Consider the following 23,257-nt stretch of genomic DNA (forward strand, 5'->3'; position numbering starts at 1 on the left):
ATATACTGTTTCATCAGCATATCATTTTCAAATACTCATTCTGAGCATAATGTGAAGAAGCAGGGACACAAGTTCAGGAATATGAAGGTGAAATGAGATAGAAAAGAGCAAGAATAAAGGATCTTTCAACAAAACTTGGGAGAGATAAAGAACTAGGGATATAGAAATTTAAGCCTAATTTCCCACTTAAGTCAGGTAAGAGATCGCTGGAATGCATGAAAGTCAATTTGTCATATGTACTTTGACATGACTTATCATGATCAAGATGAAGGCTTTCGTACATCAAGGAAAATGCTAGTACAACTATGAATGGTAGATTAGAGAGAGTTCACTTAGCATTTTTCCAAATAAGAAGTCCACATTACTCAGAGACCACAGTTAACAAGCATCAAACATTAGATATTTGGATACAAAAACAGTCCCCATATTCCAAAAGCCTCTTATTAAGCATCCACAGTTACCTGCAACAAAGTAAACATAAAACACATTTACAAGCAAATTATTGAAGCTATGATGTAGGTCCTATAATATTTCTCTCAAGGAGAGTATGTTGATACACTACACAGTATCCACCAGTACCATTATAAGATATGGAAATGTAATTGATATATGTTATGGACTATGTTTATTGTTTCATGTTTTGTGAAGGCAAGAAATTTGTTTTCAGGATTTCATAGGTGCTCTAGAAACCTGTGTTCTCCTCTTTCCCACCACACTCCACCTCTTCCCCCATAGTAAAGCTGAGCACCAAAAAGGGTTCTCACCGTACACAATGAGCAACATAAAATGGAATTCAAAATGAATCCCCATTTCTGGATGGAATGTTAAATATAGTGATTATTGCCTTTCTTTCAACCCTCCCATTTCTGGTTGTGTTCTTCATTTACAATATGTATCTCTTGAATTCTTCTTATGCCCTCTGAATAAATGGATATGCGATCAGAATGAGCAAATGAATATCTTCCTCTCCTGTCAAATAATAATTGATGATCATAATTGGGTAAATTCGGTCTCTATTAAGAAAAAGTCAGTATCCAATGCTAATACCTTCAACCAAATTTTGTTATTTTTTGTACATAGTTCTATATTTGTGCTAAAACTACCTACTAGAAAACCAACCCAAAATCAGAGGGGACTCTCCTAAATGAGTGCTAGGTTACAGGGCATAGACTCTGAAACATTTCAGAATAGGCCTAAAGAGCATTGGGAAAATGGTAATAAAAGTAACAAGAGAAATCACTCCTGTTCCAAGCATATCACTATTTTATTATGATAGTTACTAATGTGTTCTGCCTTCTTCAGATTTTGCTGATTCTCAGATTTTCAGCCTCAAGAGAGCGAGGAGAATCAATAAATCAATCAGTTAAATTCAAACTCTGAAATCAGTGAGTTCACATTCTTAAATCGTGTTTCAGCTTTGTGAAGGAGAGAGTGGCACAGCCCGTATGCCTGAGGCTATCAAAAAGTAATAAATTGGCTTTTTTCTTTATTTGTTCTGAGAATTTCCACCTTTATTGTGGCTGTAGAAACCTTAACAAACTATATAGCCATTAAATATAAGTTTCTCAGTAGACTTATTATATTTCAAATCTGGATGGAGTTGAGAAATCATCTTGTAACAATTCATCTTCATTTTACAGAAGACAGGGTTACACATTTGAATTTCTATTTTCATTTCTATGAGTATAAAATTAAAGAAGATGGACACTTTAACTGAGTGATATCTTAATTCAAATGACATTTCTTTAGCTTCAAAAGTAGTATTAAATATCCATTAATTCATCTTTTGAACCATTATATCTATTGAGCATAAAGGAGCACTTCAAATGAAGCAGACACTAAAGTAAATAAACAAGTAAGTGATGCTTATCTCCCTCTTCTTATAATAGGAAACAGAATCAACATACAAAAAAGACATTTTTTTCCAATGGGTTCTATAAATCACCAGTAAATAAGCTTTCTAGTTTTCAGTTATTTTCATATAATAAAAGCAAAAACAGTTCTGTCCACATTTACTCTGGGTGAATGATTTATTGTCTAAATTCCAAAATTCCCTTTTCATTTTATTTCTCTTTACCTTAATGTTAGTGTGTATAATCAAAGATAATGCAAGAGAGTCTCAGGAGAATGTATTTTCTGTGGTTAACAGAGATTTTAGTAGTCATAGGACAAATAGTTGAATTTTTGTTTCAGTCTGAGAGAAAATATTGACATGTGTCACAAAAATATGTTCCTCTTAAGGGTTTAAAGTGTAGCAATTGATGCATGCCTAATACATTTATGTTGTAAGTGTTAGCAATGCTTTCAAAATGAATAAGATTTTCATCTACAAGAAACATCTCTCAGTTTTATAATCTAACCAAAATTTAAATATAATATATTTTATGTAGATTTTTCATCAGGTTATTAAGCTAATTATTCAAAATAATTTTAAAAGACTTCATTTTTAAGTAATCTCTACACTCAATGCAGGGCTTGAGCCCACAACCCCAATATCAAAAGTCGCACACTTGGCCAACAGAGTTGGCCTGCCAAGCACCCCTGTAAGTCCCCACATCTTAAATGTGGGCTCCACAGTGACTTACTTCCAAAGTTGCAGTATGGAAAGTGGGAAAAGTTAACGTCACAGTTAAGAAACCTGACAAACATTACTTTGTGTTCTAGATTTATACCAATGTTCTTCCTTTTTATTTCCATTGTTGACAAAGACACATTCGCTTCCTAAGCATTATGACAGGTAAATTATGCAGTAAAGGCACAAATTTGCCTATTTGCAGTAAAGGCACAAATCTAATTTTCCACACGATTGTCATCATTTTACAAAATTTTGTTGAACTAATATGTATATATTTACAGATAAATAATATATTTATATACATATAAATATATGTAATATACATATATTTATATGTAATATATTTATATGTATATAAATATATTACATATATTTATAGAGCAGAGTATATAAGTCCATAAACTTAATGCTTTTCTGAAACTGAGTGTACTCATGTGATGCACAGATATACCAAACAGGACTACATTGCCAGCCATCAGAAGTCCCTCTAACGTCCCCTTGAAGTCACTCCCCACTCCCCAAAAGGCAACCATTAACTTTATTTTAACAACATGTGTTAGTTTTACCTGTATTATAATTTGTGTGATGGATTGCACAATGGACAGTCGTTCGTTTCTGGCTCCTTCCACTCAGCAATCACGTTTGTGTGATTTGTCCATACGTTAAGTACGGTGAAGCTTGTTCATTCTCAGTATGCGCAGTACAGCATTCCATTGTGCACCCATTCCTGCTTTGACAAGTATTTGGGTAGTTTCCAGTTAGGGACTAATACAAATATTGGAGTGATGAAGAGTCTGCTACATGACTTTGGATGAATATCCATACACACTTCTGTTGGGTTTCTTAGATTATGCATATGGCCTGCTTTAACAGTTACTAGGGCCAGCTTTTGACAAATAGAAATTGCCTTAAAAGTCATCAAACACTTATGTTAAAAAGTAAAACACAAATAAACCCTATTCCAAAAGCAAGCAAGCCAGAAAGTTTGGTGAGCCTCAGAATTCTGAACTCTCAAGTATCAAGTATGGAACATACCTGTGGAGAAAAAGTATCTCAATAAGTTGAATAAAATACTTTTCGGTTTTTTGTATCGAATAAGTCTCAATGGAGGCTACTCTTCAAATGACTGGCTTTCAAGAAAGGCATTTTTAATAGTGTAGGTGATGTATTCTAAATTTTGACTTTGTGAATAATGGGAAGAATGGGTTACTGGGCATGCACAGCTTTTGGAAGGCCCTTTTACAGTATAACATGTCAGGATAACAGATGGCATACTCCTTAAAGAAAAGTAATTTAAATAAGTCAGGTAAAAATCTACCTTTCTTGAAAGAAAAGATATTTTGTATAAGAAGTTCATCTTGTTTATTGCTTACCTAGACAGGTAATGTATTCAGGTTTTCCAGTCTATCCCTTTGTGATAGAACAGGCCTCAAACACTCATCATAAATGCTACCACTTCTCAAATTCTCCTGTACTTATTGTGTTCTTACCTTATTTACCACTTAATTAATGAATTCTGTGTTTATAACTAACAAAATTTGCTTTCTTTTTCTTTATTATACCAAGCGTGGCAAACTTTTTGTTGTAAGCAATGATAAAAACCTTGACCTGTGGGTGTACTTCTCAGTTTGAACTGTAGACTCATAAATTTAAAACGTGCTGGTCTTTAATATTGTGTTTCATTTTATAAAGTTTTACATTGTCCAGTTATCAGTCACAGATACTGAGACATGTGATACTTCTCCTTACAATAATGGGACCTAGGAAAAGCAATGCAATGCTCACTTGCATCATATTAACAACTTTTTCTTGTGCTAGAGTCAGAGTGTTTTTTTTTTTTTAATTTTTTTAGAGATTTTATCAATTCATTTGAGAGAGAGAGAGCACAAGCAGGGAAGTGGCAGAGGGAAAGGGAGAAGCAGACTCTCCGCTGAGCAGGGAGCCCGATATGGGACTTGATCCCAGGACCCTGGGATCATGACCTGAGCCGAAGGCAGACATTTAACCATCTGAGCCACACGGGCGTCCCAGGGTCAGAGTTTATTGACCTTCAAAACACTGAATATACCTTTATCATCAGAGACATTATATAAGAGTATCTCTACTGATGACTTACATATATGGAAAGTCACCAACATTAGAGTTTGTATTTCTGTGTGTTTGTTGCATGTGTATAGGTGTGTGTATAAACCTGTGTTCTTACACTAAATCTAGTACAGATATATTATACATGTGCACATAATGGCTCCATGAATGTGGATGTTATTACTTGGGCATTAACTCAAGAAATATTTTTAGTTTTCTATTATGTCCAATACTCTGTGCTAAATACTTGAGGTTTATAAGTCTGAGGACAGCAAATAACATATGGCCTAGAAAGGAATGTAATACATGTACACAGTGAATATAAGTTACGAAATGATATGAGCCATGAGAAAGGTACACGGCAATACTTGGTTTATGAAGGTAGTATTGTATTTTATGGAGAATAAGGATTATGGGAGAATGATTTAAAAATGATGTGAGTTTTGGAAATGATGGGCAGAAGCTGGACTTGTGGACATATGAGATAGGTATCATCTGCAGAGAGAACACTGGCAAGTGGCTGAAGCCAGGCAAGGAAGCAGTGTAGTTTGATTGACATGTAAAGTGTAGTAAAGGAGAAATGTACTGCGTCAGTTCTTTTCTGACCTGGACAAGTTGGTCACCTAATTCAGGGTCCTAAACGGATGGGAGATTTCCAGATATCCAATTAATTTCTCTAAATCTCTATTTCCACATCTGTAAAATAATCAAGATGAATCAGATCAATTGGTTTCCAAATATAAAATTTATGGAGCCAGCTGTAATTTCATATTATGGAAAGTATATGATATGCAATTTACTTATATGCATATATGAAACTTTTCCACTTTAAGATAATATGATCTCCTACTCCAGGAGACAAATCTACTTGAGAAAATAGTGTCATAAAATCATCTTTTAAAATGTGTACTTCTAAAGATAAAATTATTATAATTTTGGATATCATAATTTTTCATTCAAAGAAGTAAAAGAAACTAAAAAAAAAAAAAACCAGAAAAAATGGATAAATGAAACCAAAAATATGGCTGAGAAAAATGTATACATATGGAAACAATTTAGATGATATGATTAGAAAGGTATTTGCATTTATAGTTACTAGGATAAAAAAGAAAATCCCTAAGAATACTTTAAACAAAGTGTGTAAAGTATCAGTGTGAAACAAAATTGAAAGACTAATAAAAAAGAAAGTAACATCACCTCCACCTCATTCTTTATTAAAACAGTCACAGACCAGGAAAATAATTAGAGATCATAGATAGGTACATTGAACAACATAAAAATGTGAATATTTTCTCTGAAAAAAAGGGTTGTTTTTGAGCCAGACAAGCTAATTCTGATATTGTAATGGGAAAAAATGTTAAGCAAGAATTTTTAAGAACTATCCAATAAAGAGCTGTATTGAAATGTTATATCCCTTTCAGATGATGTCAAATCACACTAATTAAAAACAATTTTACTGAACATTAATGAATAGATCAAAAGAACAGATGAAAATGGCCAAAATGGAATAGATGTAAGGTCCTTAAGTATATGTTAAGGGTATAAAACAAGTGGGATAAAGATATTCAATAAATGGTGTTGGAAACAGTATTCAGGAAGAAAAAATGTATTTATAAGATAAATTTTATTTTATTTTCAAGTTTTTATTTACATTCTAATAAGATAGCACGTAGTGCAATATTAGTTTCAGGAGGAGAATTTAGTGATTCATAACTTACATAGAACACCCAGTGCTCATCACAAGGGTCCTTCTTTTTTTTTTTTTAATTTTTTTAAACTTTTTTTTTTTTTTAATTTATCTGATAGACAGAGATCACAAGTAGACAGAGAGGCAGGCAGAGAGAGAGGGGAAGGGAAGCAGGCTCCCTGCTGAGCAGAGAGCCAGATGAGAGGCTCGATCCCAGGACCCTGGGATCATGACCTGAGCCAAAGGTAGAGGCTTTAACCTACTGAACCACCCAGGTACCCACAAGTGTCCTTCTTAATACCTATCACCCATTTAACCCATCCCTATGCCCAATTTCCCTCTATCCTCAGTTTGCTCTCTATAGTTAATAGTCTCTTATGGTTTGCATCGCTTTTTTTCCTTCCTTCCCCTATGTTCATCTGTTTTGTTTCTTAAATTCCACATATGAGTGAAATCGTATGGTATTGATACAGAGTATTCTCTAACATTTCATTTAACATAATATGCCCTAGCTCCATCCATGTCATTGCAAATGGCAAGATTTGATTCTTCTATGTCTGATAATATTCCAATTCATATATATACCACCTCTTCTTTATCCATTCATCTGTCAATGGACATCTGGGCTCTTACCATATTTTGGCTATTGTTGTTAATGCTGCTATAAACATCATGATGCATGTATCCCTTCAAATCAGTATTTTTGTATCTTTACCTAGTAGTGCCATTGCTGGATCGTAGGGTAGCTCTATTTTTTATTTTTTGAGGAAAGTCTGTACTGTTTGCATCCCCACAAACAGTGTAAGAGGTTCCCCCTTTCTCTGTATCCTCGCCAACATCTGTTAATTCCTGTGTTGTTGATTTTAACCATTCTGACAGGTGTTAGGTGATATCTTTCTGTAGTTTTGACTTGTATTTCCCTGATGAGTGATGTTGAGCATATTTTCATGTGCCTGTTAGCCATCTGAATGTCTTCCTTGGAAAAATGTCTATTCATGTCTTCTGCCATTTCTTTTTTTTTTTCTTTCTCTCTCTCTCTCTCTCTCTTTTTTTTTTTTTTTACTGTGTTACGTTAGTCACCACACAGTACCTCTTTAGTATTTGATGTAGTGTTCTGTGATTCATTGTTTTTGTCTAACACCCAGTACCTTCTGCCCAATTCTTAACTGGGCTTTTTGGTTTTTGGGTGTTAAGTTTGATGTTATTTATTGATATGTCATTTGCAAATATCTTCTCCCATTCATTTGGTTGCCTTTTAGTTTTTGTTTTTTTTTTAAATTGTTTCCTTTGCAGGGCAGAAGTTTTTTGATCTTGATGAAGTCCCAATAGTTCATTTTTGCTTTTGTTTCCCCCTGCCTTTGGAGAACCGTCTAGTAAGAAGTTGCTATGGCTGAGGTCGGAGGTTGCTCTCTGTGTCCTCCTGTATGATTTTGATGGTTTCCTGTCTCATATTCAGGTCTTTCATCCATTTTGAAATTATTCTTGTGTATGCTGTAAAAAAGTGGTCCCATTTCATTGTTTTACATGTTGCTGTCCAGTTTTCCCAGTACCATTTGTTGAAGAGACTGTCTTCTTTTAACCGGATATTCTTTCCTCTTTTGTCAAGGGTTAGTTGGCCATATGGTCATAGGTTTATTTCTGGGTTTCCTGTTCTTTTCCATTGATCTATATTGTCTATTTTTGTGCCAGTACCATACTGTCTCGATCACTACAGCTGTGTCATATAACTTGAAGCCCGGAATTGTGATCCCTCCAGCTTTGGTTTTCTTTTTCAAGATTGCTTTGGCTCTTCAGGGTCTTTCATGGTTCCATACAAATTTTAGGATTGTTTGTTCTAGCTCTGTGAAAAATGCTGGTGGTATTTTTATAGGGATTGTGTTAAATGTGTAGATTTCTTTGGGTAGCATAGACATTTTAACAATATTTGTTTTTCCAATCCATGAACATGGAATGTTTTCTCATTTCTTTGTGTCTTCCTCAATTTCTTTCACGAGTGTTCTATAGTTTTCAGATTACGTACTTTCTACCTCTTTGAATAGGTTTATTCCTAGGTATCTTATGGGTTTTGGTGCAATTGTAAATGGGATTGATTCTTTGATTTCTCTTTCTGCTCTTCATTATTGTTGCATAGGAATGCAACAGATTTCTAGATGTTGATTTTGTGTCCTGCAACATTACTGAATTCATATATCAATTCTAGCAATTTTTTGGTGGAGTCTTTTGCATTTTAATATTATCTGCAAGTAGTGAAATTTGACTTCTTCCTTGCCAATGTAGATGCCTTTGATTTCTTTTCATTGTACAATTGCTGAAGCTAGGACTTCCAGTACTATGTTAATAAATAGCAATGGTGAGAGTAGACATCCCCGTCTTGTTCCTGACTATAGAGGAAAAGCTCTGAGATTTTCGCCACTGAGTATGACACTAGCTCTGGGTTTTTCATATATGGCTTTTATGATGTTGAGGTATGCCTCTCTACTCCTACTTTGTTGAGAGTTTTTATCAAGAATGGATGCTATACCTTGCCAAGTACTTTTTCTGCATCTACTGAGAGGATCATATGATTCTTATTCTTTCTTTTATTAATATGGTATATAATGTTGATTGATTTGCAAATATTGAACCACACTTGTGAACCAGGAATAAATCCCATTTGATTGTGGTGAATAATTATTTTAATATACTGTTGGATTCAATTTGCTGGTATTTTTTGAGAATTATTGCATCCATGTTCATCAGGCATATTGGTCTGTAATTCTCCTTTTTAGTGACCCTTTTCTGGTTTTGTAATCAAGGTAATGCTGGCTTTGCAGAATGCGCTTGGAAGTTTTCCTTTTATTTCTGTTTTTTGGAACAGTTTGAGAAGAATAGGTATTAACTCTTCTTTAAATGTTTGATAGAACCAAACAAGATAGGAAGTCATCTGGTCCTGAACTTTTGTTTGTTGGGAGACTTTTTTATTCTTGATTACTGATCTGATTTCTTTGCTGATTTTCAGTCTCTTCAACTTTTCTATTTCTTCCTATTTGTAGTTTATATGTTTCTAAGAATTTATCCGTTTTCCCCAAATTGCCCAATTAGTTACATATATTTTTTTCATAATATTCTCTTGTAATTATTTGTATTTCTGTGATATTGGCTTTTATCTCTCCTGTTTCATTTGTGATTTGATTTACTTGCATCCTCTCTCTTTCCTTTTTGATAAATCTTGGTAAGATTTTATCAATTTTATTAATTCTTTCAAAGAACCAGTTCTTAGTTTCATTGATCTGTTCTAATTCTTTGTTTGTTTCGATATCATTTATTTCTGCTCTAATCTTTACTGTTCTCTTCTTCTTTTGACTTTAGGCTTCATTTGTTGTTCTTTTTGTAGATCCTTTAGGTATAAAATTAGGTTTTGGCATTTGAGATTTTTCTTGTTTCTTGAAGTAGGCCTGTCTTGCTTTATACTTTCCTCTTATGATCGCTTTTGCTGCATCCCAAGGGTTTTAGACCATCGTGTTTTCATGTATTTTTTTTCTTCTCTAATTTCCTGTTAACCTACTCATTGTTCAGTAGGGTGTTTTTTAACCTCCATGTACTTGTGTTCTCACTAAATTTTTTCTTGTGGTTGACTTTAAGTTTCATAGCATTGTGGTCAGAAAATATGCATGGTATGAACCCAGTCTTTTTGTATTTGTTGAGGACTGATTTGTGACCCAGTATGTGATCTGTTCTGAAGAATATCCCATGTGCACTTGAAAAGAATATGTATTCTGCTGTATTAGGATGAAATGTTGTGAATATATCTTTTAAGTCCATTTGGTCCACTGTGTCACTCAAAACCATTGTTTCCTTGTTCATTTTCTGCTTAGATGATCTGTCCATGGATGGAAGTAGAGTGTTAAATTTCCCTACTATTGTATTATTATCCATGAGTTCCTTTATATTTGCTGTTAATTGTTTTACATATTTGGCTGCTTTCAAGTTGGGGGCATAAATATTTACAATTATTAGATCTTCTTGTTAGATAGACCCTTTTATTATGATATAGTGCCTTTCTTCATCTCTTATTACAATCTTGTTTAAAATGTAGTTTGTCCAGAGGTGCCTGGATGGCTCCATCACTTAAGTGTCAGACTCTTGATTTTGGCTGAGGTCATGATCTCAGGGTTCTGCATTGGGCCCAGTGTCCAACTCTGTGTTCAGCAGGGAGTCTACTTGAAAATTCTCTATGTCCCTCTGTCCATCCCCCTACTCTCTCTCTCTCTCAAATAAACAAATAAACAAACAAGTCTTTTTAAACATTTTGAAAAATCTAGCTAGTCTGGTATAGGTACAGCTATTCTGGCTTTCTTGTGATACCCATTATCATGATAAAGTTTTCTCCATCCCCTCACTTTCAATATGATGGTGTCTTTAGGTCTAAAATGAGTCTCTTGCAATGCAGTTGTGACTAAGGTTACAAATCTTAAAATGGGGAGATTATTTTGGATTATCTAGGCTGGCCTCATATAATTAATAGGTCTATAAAAGTGTAAGAGAAAGTCAGAAAAATGAATAATTTAAAAAGAGGGATTTTTAAAAATTAAATTTAAAAAGAGGACATAGTTAAAGGAAGAGAGAAATTCAATCTTTGTAACTGGCTTTGAAGATGGAAAAAGGAAGCATGAGTCAAGGAATGTGGGTAGCCTGTAGAGCTAGGAATAGCCCTCAGCTGACAGTCGGTAAGGAAGCAGTAGACTCAGTCTTAAAACTGAGGTAAACTTCTGAATCATAGGGGCTTTGTTCTGCCAACAACTTGGCATAGGGTCCTTGAGACCCTAATTAACATTCACTGAATACTCCATGCAACTATAAAATAATACACATTCTTATGAATCTCAATGGGACATTCACCAAGATAAACTACATTCTGGGTGATAAAATACATACTGAAAAATTAAAAGAATAGAAATCACACAAAGTATGTTCTCAGACCATAATGTAATTAAACTACAAAACAGTAACAGAATGACAGCTGGAAGACCCACAAATATTTGAAAATTAAACGACCCATTTCTTAACCATACTGAAAATATAAAACACTATACATGCTGAATATTTGGCTGTTCCTATTTCTGCTAAGAAAGAAAATGACCTCATGTTGAAGTTCAGCTATACATAAGAACTTCTTGATGGTGAGTTTTATAACCATAAACAGTTTATCACCAAGAGAGTTATTATTAGGAATTCTATATTTCTTCTTAATGAAAAGGTATGTTTCTTTTGACTAGAGATTAGAATGTTCTAATAGTATATTATTTGCTATAATCTCTCCATAGAAACTACTATAGTGAAATCACTACCAACTACATACTTTTTCAAATTACACTTACTTTTATCAGCCAAAACAGTAATTTAAATCTATTATATTTCAAGAATTAAAATATCTTCTAATATTTTGAATATTAATTATTAGTAGAGTCCCTCGTTTTCATTTCATACACTAAGATTAATTTTGGAGAAGGTAATTTCTGCAAAGGAAAATTACAACAATCTCTTTTAGTTCATAGTGAAATTTAGAGATAATAATTGACCTCTAGGCCTAATCTCAAATTCTTTGAAATTAAGAAGCTTCATTAAAGGTAGAAAATTATGATAAATTATGATAAGTTATGATAAAATACTTTTTATTTAAAAACTTTCCTTGAAAAGTTAACACACAAAAACTTATTGCATAGTTTTAACAAACAGTATGGGTATAGGATAGGATACAAAAACAAAAGGTTTATAGAATTATATATATTCTAATAAAACACAAGCATATATATACTATTTTTTATTTTACTAAGGTTTGTTTAGGCTACAGATACCTCCTTCTCAATTTCAAGTGGATGTTTAATCTTACTAACTTCCAAATTCAAAATATTTTAATAATTATATCACTTTGTGATTATTACATATTATACTTGTATCAAAAATCAATATAATATACCAGCAATAAGAAGGAAAATTTATCAATGAGGATTAGCTTTGTTTTTTTCTAAGAATGTCTAAAACTGTAATTAATCGAAACAATACTACGAGCTGTACATTTTCAGCAGCTCTTCGGTAGACAAGATAGTTATGTTTGTGGCAAAGCATTCCAACATGTAGGGATATATTTAGAGGTAGCATAACTATGGGGATCAATACTTCCCTGAATTGGAATGACTTAGAGGAAAAATTTTGTTAGGTAATTATTTTTATCAGATCATCATAACATAGGAAATAATTTATTCTTTTTGATATTATTAATATTTATAACCTATAAAATCTTCTTTTTGTGATTCCCAGGGAACATATTCTTTAAAAAAAAAGAAAGGTTTATTAATTTTTGAGAGAGAGAGAGAGAGAAAGTTCACAGGCCATTGGGGTTGGGAGGGTGAGGGGGAGAGGCAGAGAGAAAGAATCTCAAGCCAATGTCCCACTGAGCACAGAGCCCATTTGGGGGCTAGATCTTATCACCCTGAGATCATGACCTGAGCCAAAATCTAGAGTCTGATTCTTAACACGTTGAAACACCCAGGTGCTCCAGGGAACATATTCTAACAATGGAAATTATTGAAAAACCCTGAAGTTAAACACATCTCTTAGAGATATTAAATAAGTCTTGGTATGTTGCCATTTTCAATTAAAAAACATAGAACCATTTATTTTCTCTTGAGTGCTGTTACATATAATTGAAAATGAAAGTTTTATCAGATCATCATAGACAAAATTTTAGGTACATTTGTGGCAATTGGAGAATTATTTGATGAACAGTGGACCAACGCCTTGCTATCAGAAGATGAATTCAAGAAATAGTAGTATCTCATTAGCAAGTCCATTATAACCTCCCTACAGAGCACACTGGGCTTTTTTTTTTTTTTTTAAAGATTTTATTTATTTATTTGAAAGAGAGGCAGTGAGAGAGAGCATGAGCGAGGAGAAGGTCAGAAGGAGAAGCAGACTCCCCGTGGAGCTGGGAGCCTGATGCGGGACTCGATCCCAGGACTCCGAGATCATGACCCGAGCCGAAAGCAGTTGTCCAGCCAACTGAGCCACCCAGGCGTCCCGCACACTGGGCTTTTTTAAAAAAGGAAACGAAAACAACTAAAAGTGCATTTTAACAATGAGTAATGAAGGGGCTAATTTATAGTAACAGAAACTAAATAAATTGCTCATCCTTTCTCTTCTACCAAGAAATTTGAAAGTCATTATTAAGCATATTAAGTAATCATTTATTAAACTGTATACACTGGCATTGGTAATATTATATTCAGTTTTCTAAAGTAAACCCCTTTTCAAGGGAAATAGTTATAAACCATGCTTTTATATCAAATTCACTATTAAAAAGCATAAAACTAAATATTTTCCCCTAATAATTTTAGATAAAAATAAGAGCAATCTAATAACTTCTGAATTATAAATTTTAGAACCAGAGATAAATTGTACTTATTAGAATTTAATAATAACTGTGATTACCATAATGAACTCTCAGTTCACAGGAACTAATTAATGTTTTAACTTTTCTATGTGGAATGAGTGCAAACTCTAAAGGAAGGACTTGGATTTAAGCCAGTTTTTGCACACACTGCCTATATATCCTTGCGCAAATCATTTAACCTTGTGAGACTTGAAAAAGTTTTCATTATTTCTTTAAAAAACTAACACCTTGAAGATGCAGCATGAAAGTCAGAGAAACCTTTTTGAGTTGGAAAGGCTGAAACTTGTTTTGATGCACAAGGCAATCTGTTTATAATGCTAGCCCGTTCAATACACTCAAGGTCAGCAGAAAGGCCACAATTCTAGCAGCATTATGATTTCTATTTTGAATTGCCTTTGTAATCACAGTCTTGCTTTATTGGTCCCTATGACAGAAAGCCCCATCCCCTTTCAAAAAATGTTCATCTTTTGTCCGTATGTGATAAAATGTGTCCAGGTTAGAGGTTACTGAGCATTTTTCCTACTTTAATGCAGAAAACAGCACCATGCTGACATTGTAAGAACTCCTCTAGTGTGTGGTATTGGCAATGCCTGAAGGTATTCCTGAAGAACCTCAATGAAAGCCAAATGGCTCACTGAAAGGGAGGGGAAGCCAGCAGACAAAGCAATATACTGCAGGGACGTGGCTGACTCCTTTGTCAGACCCCAGAGGTGCTCAGAAATATTGGGAAGTAATCAAAGGTATTTCCGGGGGGTTCAAGTCCTGCCTAAACTGATAAAAGTACTAAAGTCACTGGAATTTAAGTGGGATTGTTCGGAGTACCCCCAAATAAGCATCAAGTTTCCTTAAGAGTACATGTAACTAAAAAGTTGAAGGAGGATCCTTTTCTACTTATATAGTGCCTGTTACTAGATTGGATATTCAGATGGAGGGAAGAATATAGAATGGGAGTCCTACAAATAAATGGAATTATTCATGTAACCCTTTTCTGGGAATCAATTGCTTATTTAAAGCAATTCCTGTATGAAAATTTACCTACGAATCTCTATTGAAGAAGACACCACTTTATGCTGTGAAATATGTCATCAGTAATCGGTGTAAAAAGCTGTCCATGTTCTAGATATATAATGTGTTTAACTTTCTGGTCTTTGAGTCAAGACACTTTTCTTCTTGCCCATTCACTTTTTGGGTACATGAATAATTGGTCTTTGAGGCTTAAAATTAGTATGACTGGGAAATGGTTTATGACAAAGTGACAGAATTACATTGCACTATTTAAAAATCCACTCTGAAATTTTAATATCTATTTTTTATGTGGCAAAAATTAATTTCTTTTAACAGAATTTCTCAACCTATAAATACCCTAGATAATTGATGTATGAGACTGATTTATACCTTAATGGAATATGTTTGAGATCAGATTGCCTAAATCTGGTCTTCTGTGACCATGTATGTTTCTCCCTAAATGTATAAGCTCTTTAAAGTAAGAGTCTATGATTTATTTATCTTTGTCTCCCTGGTATCAACAAATTTCCTGACACATATTTATTTCCTGAAGAATTACACATAAGAAATAGGAATCTTATTTAGGGGAGGAAATGGGCTATAAATGGATGTCATCTGCCCTGTGGAAAAAGTTAAGGACAAAACTACTATCTATATAGGCATTGGATGCCCATCAAGGCTGAGAAAAGAGACCTGGAAATACCAAGTGGTGAAGGAAAGACAAAATTTAAGGATATATTTTGCTCATTGGTAATTTTTCTGGTAATTTTGATAGCAGCAGACCCTCTGTGCTGTTGAAATCAATTTCTTATTATAACCAAGGGTTGCCAATACCTAAAAGTTCCTATTAGCACATGACAGAAGTATTCAGTTTTCTTTTTTTTTTTTTATTTTTTATAAACATATAATCTATTTTTATCCCCAGGGGTACAGGTCTGTGAATCTCCAGGTTTACACACTTCACAGCACTCACCATAGCACATACCCTCCCCAATGTCCATAACCCCACCCCCCTCTTCCAAACCCCCTTCCCCCAGCAACCCTCAGTTTGTTTTGTGAGATTAAGAGTCACTTATGGTTTGTCTCCCTCCCAATCCCATCTTGTTTCATTTACTCTTCTCCTACCCCCTTAACCCACCATGTTGCATCTCCACTCCCTCATATCAGGGAGATCATATGATAGTTATTCTTTCTCCGATTGACTTATTTCGCTAAGCATGATACCCTCTAGTTCCATCCATGTCGTCGCAAATGGCAAGATTTCATTTCTTTTGATGGCTGCATAGTATTCCATTGTGTATATATACCACATCTTCTTTATCCATTCGTCTGTTGATGGACATCTAGGTTCTTTCCAYMSTTTGGCTATTGTAGACATTGCTGCTATAAACATTCGGGTGCACGTGCCCCTTCGGATCACTACGTTTGTATCTTTAGGGTAAATACCCAGCAGTGCGATTGCTGGGTCATAGGGTAGTTCTATTTTCAACATTTTGAGGAACCTCCATGCTGTTTTCCAGAGTGGTTGTACCAGCTTGCATTCCCACCAACAGTGTAGGAGGGTTCCCCTTTCTCCGCATCCTTGCCAGCATCTGTCATTTCCTTACTTGTTAATTTTAGCCATTCTGACTGGTGTGAGGTGATATCTCATTGTGGTTTTGATTTGTATTTCCCTGATGCCGAGTGATGTAGAGCACTTTTTCATGTGTCTGTTGGCCATCTGGATGTCTCCTTTGCAGAAATGTCTGTTCCTGTCCTCTGTCCATTTCTTGATTGGATTATTTGTTCTTTGGGTGTTGAGTTTGCAAAGTTCTTTATAGATTTTGGACACTAGCCCTTTATCCGATATGTCATTTGCAAATATCTTCTCCCATTCTGTCAGTTGTCTTTTGGTTTTGTTAACTGTTTCCTTTGCTGTGCAAAAGCTTTTGATCTTGATGAAATCCCAGTAGTTCATTTTTGCCCTTGCTTCCCTTGCCTTTGGCAATGTTCCTAGGAAGATGTTGCTGCGGCTGAGGTCGAAGAGGTTGCTGCCTGTGTTCTCCTCAAGGATTTTGATGGATTCCTTTCTCACATTGAGGTCCTTCATCCATTTTGAGTCTATTTTCGTGTGTGGTATAAGGAAATGATCCAATTTCATTTTTCTGCATGTGGCTGTCCAATTTTCCCAACACCATTTATTGAAGAGGCTCTCTTTTTTTCCATTGGACATTCTTTCCTACTTTGTCAAAGATTAGTTGACCAAGTATTCAGTTTTCTAAGAATAATTCTCAGCAAGGTGGCCTTGTAGAAAGAAGAGTGTCCTCTTGCAAAACTCCATGGAAACTAGCTAGTTAAATGTTGAGGCAATCAATATTGGTAAAATGCTGAAACAGGGGATCATCCCTGGAAACCTCTGGTCTATCCTGCAATCACAAATTGTGGACCTTAATCTCTGATGATGCCAGGGTAAGGACCATGGCTTCCTCCCCCAGTGATGCAGCCTAGAGACCTTTAGCAAAACAAAACAAAACCACTATAGTTCCTCTCCTGAAGTCTTCTGCATGTACCCTTTAAATCTCTGGGCACTGCCCCCAAATATGAAGAGTAAGGAGGTAACCATACAGCAGTTACTGCTTTTTTTCCCATAAATTTCCCTAGAAAACATTGTAAATACTATTCGAGCTTGGTGTGTGTTTTGATTGTCTTCTGCTCTCATTTGTTTGACAAAGATGACGCACAATACTGTGAGAATTGATATATATGGGCTTTTAATTTTTTAAAGATATTTGCATTTATTTATTTACTTATTTATTTATGAGAGAGTGGGCAAGAAGAGGGAGGAGTAGAGGGAGATGGACAAACAGAGTCCTGCTGAATCAGCATGAAGCTGCATGTGGGGCTCAATTCCATGGCCCTGAGATTATGACCTGAGCCAAAATCAAGAGTCAGGTGCTCAATTGACTGAACGACCCAGGCTCCTTTGAAATTTATGTTTTAACTAAATAGTGTGCCAACTGGATCATTTTAAGTTAAACCTATTTAATAAGATTTAGGCAGTTAATGGTATATCGTTTGAAAAGTCTCCTTAAAAATACTTTTTAAAATTAAAATTATCAGTACCCCTAAAAAAAAATCAAGTAAAAGTCAACTTACATTCCAAATCAACAAATAAGCACATGCTATGGGTAAGTTTTCTCTTTTCTTTTTTCCTGCCTTAACAATAACTCCATCAATCAAATAATATAATAAGAGCTTGACTGTGGGACTCAATCCCACAACCCCAAGATCATTACCCAGACATCACAACCCTGACAAGGTGATGACCAAGATGATGACCCTAGCCAAAAGCCATGAGCTCAACCAACTGAACCACTGAGGCACTCCAAACATAGGCATGTTAAGTTAATAAACATTACCAGATTACTTTCTTCTGAAAGCAGGTGTAAGGGTGTTGCCTAAGAATCTAAGATGCTACACAAACAGATCACTACAGTCATTGGGATTTAAGTAAAAAAGTAAATAAGACTTGTGTAGACTCCAAAAAAAAAAAAAAAAAGAGTTAGTGTTCTTAAAAGTATTATGTAACTAGAAAGTTGACTGGGAGCCTTTACCACTCACATGACTGCTACTGGCAGACTGGGTACTTGGAAGAGGAAGAATGGAGAATGGAAATTCTAAAGATAAAGATGAATATTCATATATGCCTTTCCTGGTTTCAAGCAAGTATAAGTTTAGGTGGGCAATATCTGTGTGAGAGTGCAGATATTACCACACCCTTGCCAGCACTGAATATTATCAAATATCCAATGAGCAACAACAAAAATGGTGTCCTAATGTTTTCAACTTCATTTTTTTGATGATTAGTGTTTTAAGCCTCTGTATTTAGTTTTTATGATATTTGTAGTTTCTCTTTCTAACATGCTTACTCATATGCTTTGCCATGTTTTATTCCAATACTTACCTTTTTCTTATAAATATAGAAGGGTATTTAGAAATATTAGAACCTTAATAGTCATTTATACTTCAATTTTTTGTAAAACATATTGAAGTGGTTATATAGTCAAGGCCAAACTCTAAACTTAAATGTATGAAATATGGGTGTCCAAGTGGGACATTTCATCCCATCATAGCCTGTTTTTTTTTTCTCTTTCTAAATCATAGCATTATTTTTTACAACTCAGCATATGCCTTTCTCATTTTTTATACTTTTAAGTGGAGATTAAATTATTTTTTAGAAATATCATTGCATATATATAAGAAAAAGGAAATACCATTGCACAAAATAGATTCTTTGGAGAACATAAACAAATTCTGCTTAACACCATACATGAAGGCCAGAAATAGCTATTTTTAAAATGGTTCATTTTAATTTGTTTGCAACACGGCAAATAAATTAGCACTTTGGGAAACACCCATAGCCATTCAGTCCCTTGGTATCTATCTCTCTGTCAGTCTGTCTCTCTCCATTTCTATATGTGTGTGTGTATACTCTCTTTCCTTGTGTAATCTGATTAAACTGTTTTAACCTTAAAAAAATAATCTAGTTTGTGATTTATCAAAGAAATTTTAAAATCAATAGTTCCTGTTGACAGATACTCCTCCTCAGAGAGGAGTAACAAGGTGATTTTTTTTTGTTGTTTTATATATTAAACACAGTATTCATGTATTCAAAATTATAACACAATCAAATGTTTTAATACAAATATGTAGAAGTTATACATGTACATTAGATATGGCTTTCAAGGTGGTTACCTGGAATGCCTATACCTGTATGTCCATGGTATGTTAATACAAAAGTATATGTTATATCTTATCTTATTCCTATCCAACAGATAACTTAGAGTCACTTCTTCACTATTACCAAAATTTCTGTCTCCACTGCGGACAATTTTGGTAATATGTGCATATTTGCCTTATTCTACGAGCTCGTTAAGGATAGATACTGCTTCTTTCTCACGTCTGAACATCCTATGCAATATCTTAGTGTAATGCATGTGGCAAATGCTGTATAAATACTTTCTAAGGCTTCAGTTGTTCAAGCTGTGAAGACAATTTTCACAGACAAATTTCAAAATGCTTAAAGTAATGGCAGCATTGTTGGAATAAATGCAAAGCTGCCATGTTGACGATTTTGGCATGGGCAGCATTCATTTGGATGTCTAAATTCTGGCATGTTTTTTGGAACCAGAAAGAAGTTTCATTACTCTGACATGGTTTTGGACAAAATCAGTGCAAAAAGGAGTCCAATCCAGGGGATGAGTCATGGCAATCAAAAACAGAGATGCAATAATATTCTAATTCAAGTAAATATCACCGTGAATCAGGATGTTTAACAGTAATTAGGGGTATGGCCTGCATGGTCTAGTGTTTGAAAAAAAAATTAGAAGAACTCAAAATAATGTCTGACAACCACATTGAAAAGATTTTGCTGCCATTAGGACCTTAATATAGGCTTAAGAGTTAAGGCAAACACTCAGGCAAAAGTGTAAGGTGTAAAAAATAAAATGTTATTTCAAGGCAATAAATTTATTTAGAATTCATTCCCTAAATACTGTGTTAATGGCAGCAACTTTAATTCAAGGCCCTAAACTATTGTCAACCAAGACTGTGTATAATATTTTCTGCAAGGGTTAGGATTAGTTTAGAAATTCAGTGCATAGCATTAGAGCCTCCCAATGATCCCATCTAAGTTGGTCTAGACCATAGATTGTCCAACAGAAAATCCTATGGTGATGGAAATGTTCTAATGCATTGCCCAGTATGGGACTCACTATCCACATGTGACTATTGAGCACTTAAAATATGGCTAGTATGACTGAGGAACTGAATGCTTAATGGTATTTGATTATATTTAACTTAAAAATAAAAAGCCCTGTGTCTAAAGGCTACCTTACTGAACAGCAGTGTTCTACAGCAGAGAGTTACCAAACTACATTTATGACCTAAACTAGCTCACCACGAATTTTTGTAAATAAATATAAGGACTATGGTCCATCCATAGTAAGGATATATGGCACATCCATAGTAAGGTTATAGGTGCATCCATGTTGTCATAATGGCTATATATCTATAGCCATTATCACACACACACACACACACACACACACACACACACATACACATGGTATTTATATATGTATAAATATCACATAGTGATATAAATAGATATAAATACCATATATATCATGTATATATATAGCCATCACTACAACATGGATGTACCTATAACCTTACTACGGATGGACCACAGATAGATAGATAGCCATTTGCGACAACATTGATGGACCTCGGGGATTTTATGCTAAGTGAAATAAGTCAGACTGAGAAAGAGGAATACTGTATCATTTCATTCATAGGTTGGATCTAAAAACAAAACCAAACAAAAACCAAATGAATAAACAAACAAACAAAAAACAGAATTAGGACTATAAACATAAAGAACAAACTGATGATTGCTAGTGGGGAGGGGGATGGGGGATTGCACAGAATGTGTGAAAGGAAGTAAGAGATACAGGCTTCCAGTTATGGAATAAATAAGTCCCAGAAAGAAAAGGCACAACAAAGGGAATACAGCCAGTCATATTACAATAGCATTGTATGGTGACAGATGGTAGCTATGCTTGTGGTGAGCACAACATAATGTAAGAACTTGTGGAATCATGATTTTGTACACCTGAAACTAATATAATATTGTGTTTTACTATATTCATATTAAAAAATCAAAAAGTATTGTTTTATTTTATTTATGGTCACAGGCACTTGTTTAAGTATTGCATATGCTCCTTTTGAACTACATCAGGACTGAGCATAGAACTCATGAGACCATAGGACTAACAGAATGTAAATATGTACTATTTGGCCTTTCAACAAAAACATTTGCCAACTTCTAGTCTAGAGAAAGCCAGATTTATAGCCTCACTTTAGCTTACCCTATTGATGAGCTGTAAATGGCCAAATCAAGGAAAGAACAGAAAGTTAGAAGGCATTTGGAAAATATCCAAACTTCATTTATCCTGTAATTTTGTTAAGCTCCAAGTTTAATTGTAGTTACATGCTTCAGCCAGAAGAAGAAAGTGAAGGTTCTTGAAGGCAAATATGATGTAGGGCTATGAGGACAGAGGTAATGTAATGTTTCATTCATCTTTGCATATTTCTCAGTATTTAATAACAGCCTAGAGAAATGTTTAAGTTTTTTGCTATTGTGTTTTATTTAATCAAATTAAACAGTTATATGTCTATCTCCAAAAAGACTAGACACAAACTAGATAACAAATGTGATAAAAAAGTACACTTTTCCTTAAGTGTAGTGTTTTATATCCATTTCTTTAAAATGTAATTTTTGCTATAGAATGCCACTGAGACTGTAGTTTAAGTCAGAAGTGAGTTTTCTGGTTGTCATATTTGTTATATTTGTAAGTTGCAAGACTACTCACATTCACTAGCTGATTTTGAATTATATTTAATTTTAATAACAAATCAGGGTTTTGGAAGAGAAAGTCTCTCTTCACTTTAAAAAGAACTTGGTATAAATATCAAATCACTATGTTGTACACCTGAAGCTAATACGATATTTTATATCAATTATACTTCAATAATAAAAAATAGTTTGTATTTCATTTAAAAAAGGAATTTGGTATTACTCTGTAAAGCAAAAATAAAATATAAACTATATCGAGATTAAAATAAGCTCAAAAACTAAGAATGTACAATATATATTGAACTATATGTACATTAGGCCACAAAGCCTAAATTATGTGTTTCAAGATACCCAAATGTCTTTTTTTTTTTTTAAAGATTTTATTTAGTTATTTGACAGACAGATCACAAGTAGGCAGAGAGGCAGGCAGAGAGAGAGAGGAAGGGAAGCAGGTTCTTTGCTGAGCAGAGAGCCCGATGTGGGGCTCGTTCCCAGGACCCTAAGACCATGACCTGAGCCGAAGGCAGAGGCTTAACCCACTGAGCCACCCAGGCACCCCCAAATGTCTTCTGTTTGAAGCATAGGTTTATTCCTAGGTATCTTATGGGTTTTGGTACTATTAAAATGGAATCGATTCCTTAATTTCTCCTTCTACAGTTAACATTGTTAGTGTATAGAAAAGCAACTGATTTTGTGCATTGATTTTATATCCTGCTACTTTGCTGAATTGTTGTATGAGTTCTGGTAATTTGGAGGTGGAGTCTTTCGAGTTTTTCACATAAAGTATCATGTTATCTGCAAAGAGAGAGAGCTTAACTTCTTCTTTGCCAATTTGAATACCTTTTATTTCTTTTTATTTTCTGCTTGCTTTTGCTAGGACTTCTAGTACTATGTTGAATAATACCAGTGAGAGTGGGCATCCCTGTAATGTTTCTGACCTTAAATGCTGAGAGCTTTTCCCCATCGAGAATGAAATTCTCTGTGAGCTTTTCATAGATGGTTTTTATGATATTGAGGAATGTTCCCTCTGTTTCTACACTCTGAAGAGCTTTAACCAGGAATGGATGTTGTATTTTG

This window comes from Enhydra lutris, unplaced genomic scaffold (genome assembly GCF_002288905.1).
Source record: "Enhydra lutris kenyoni isolate GAN:26980312 unplaced genomic scaffold, ASM228890v2 scaffoldscaffold3, whole genome shotgun sequence".
NCBI classification, from domain to species: Eukaryota; Metazoa; Chordata; class Mammalia; order Carnivora; family Mustelidae; genus Enhydra; species Enhydra lutris.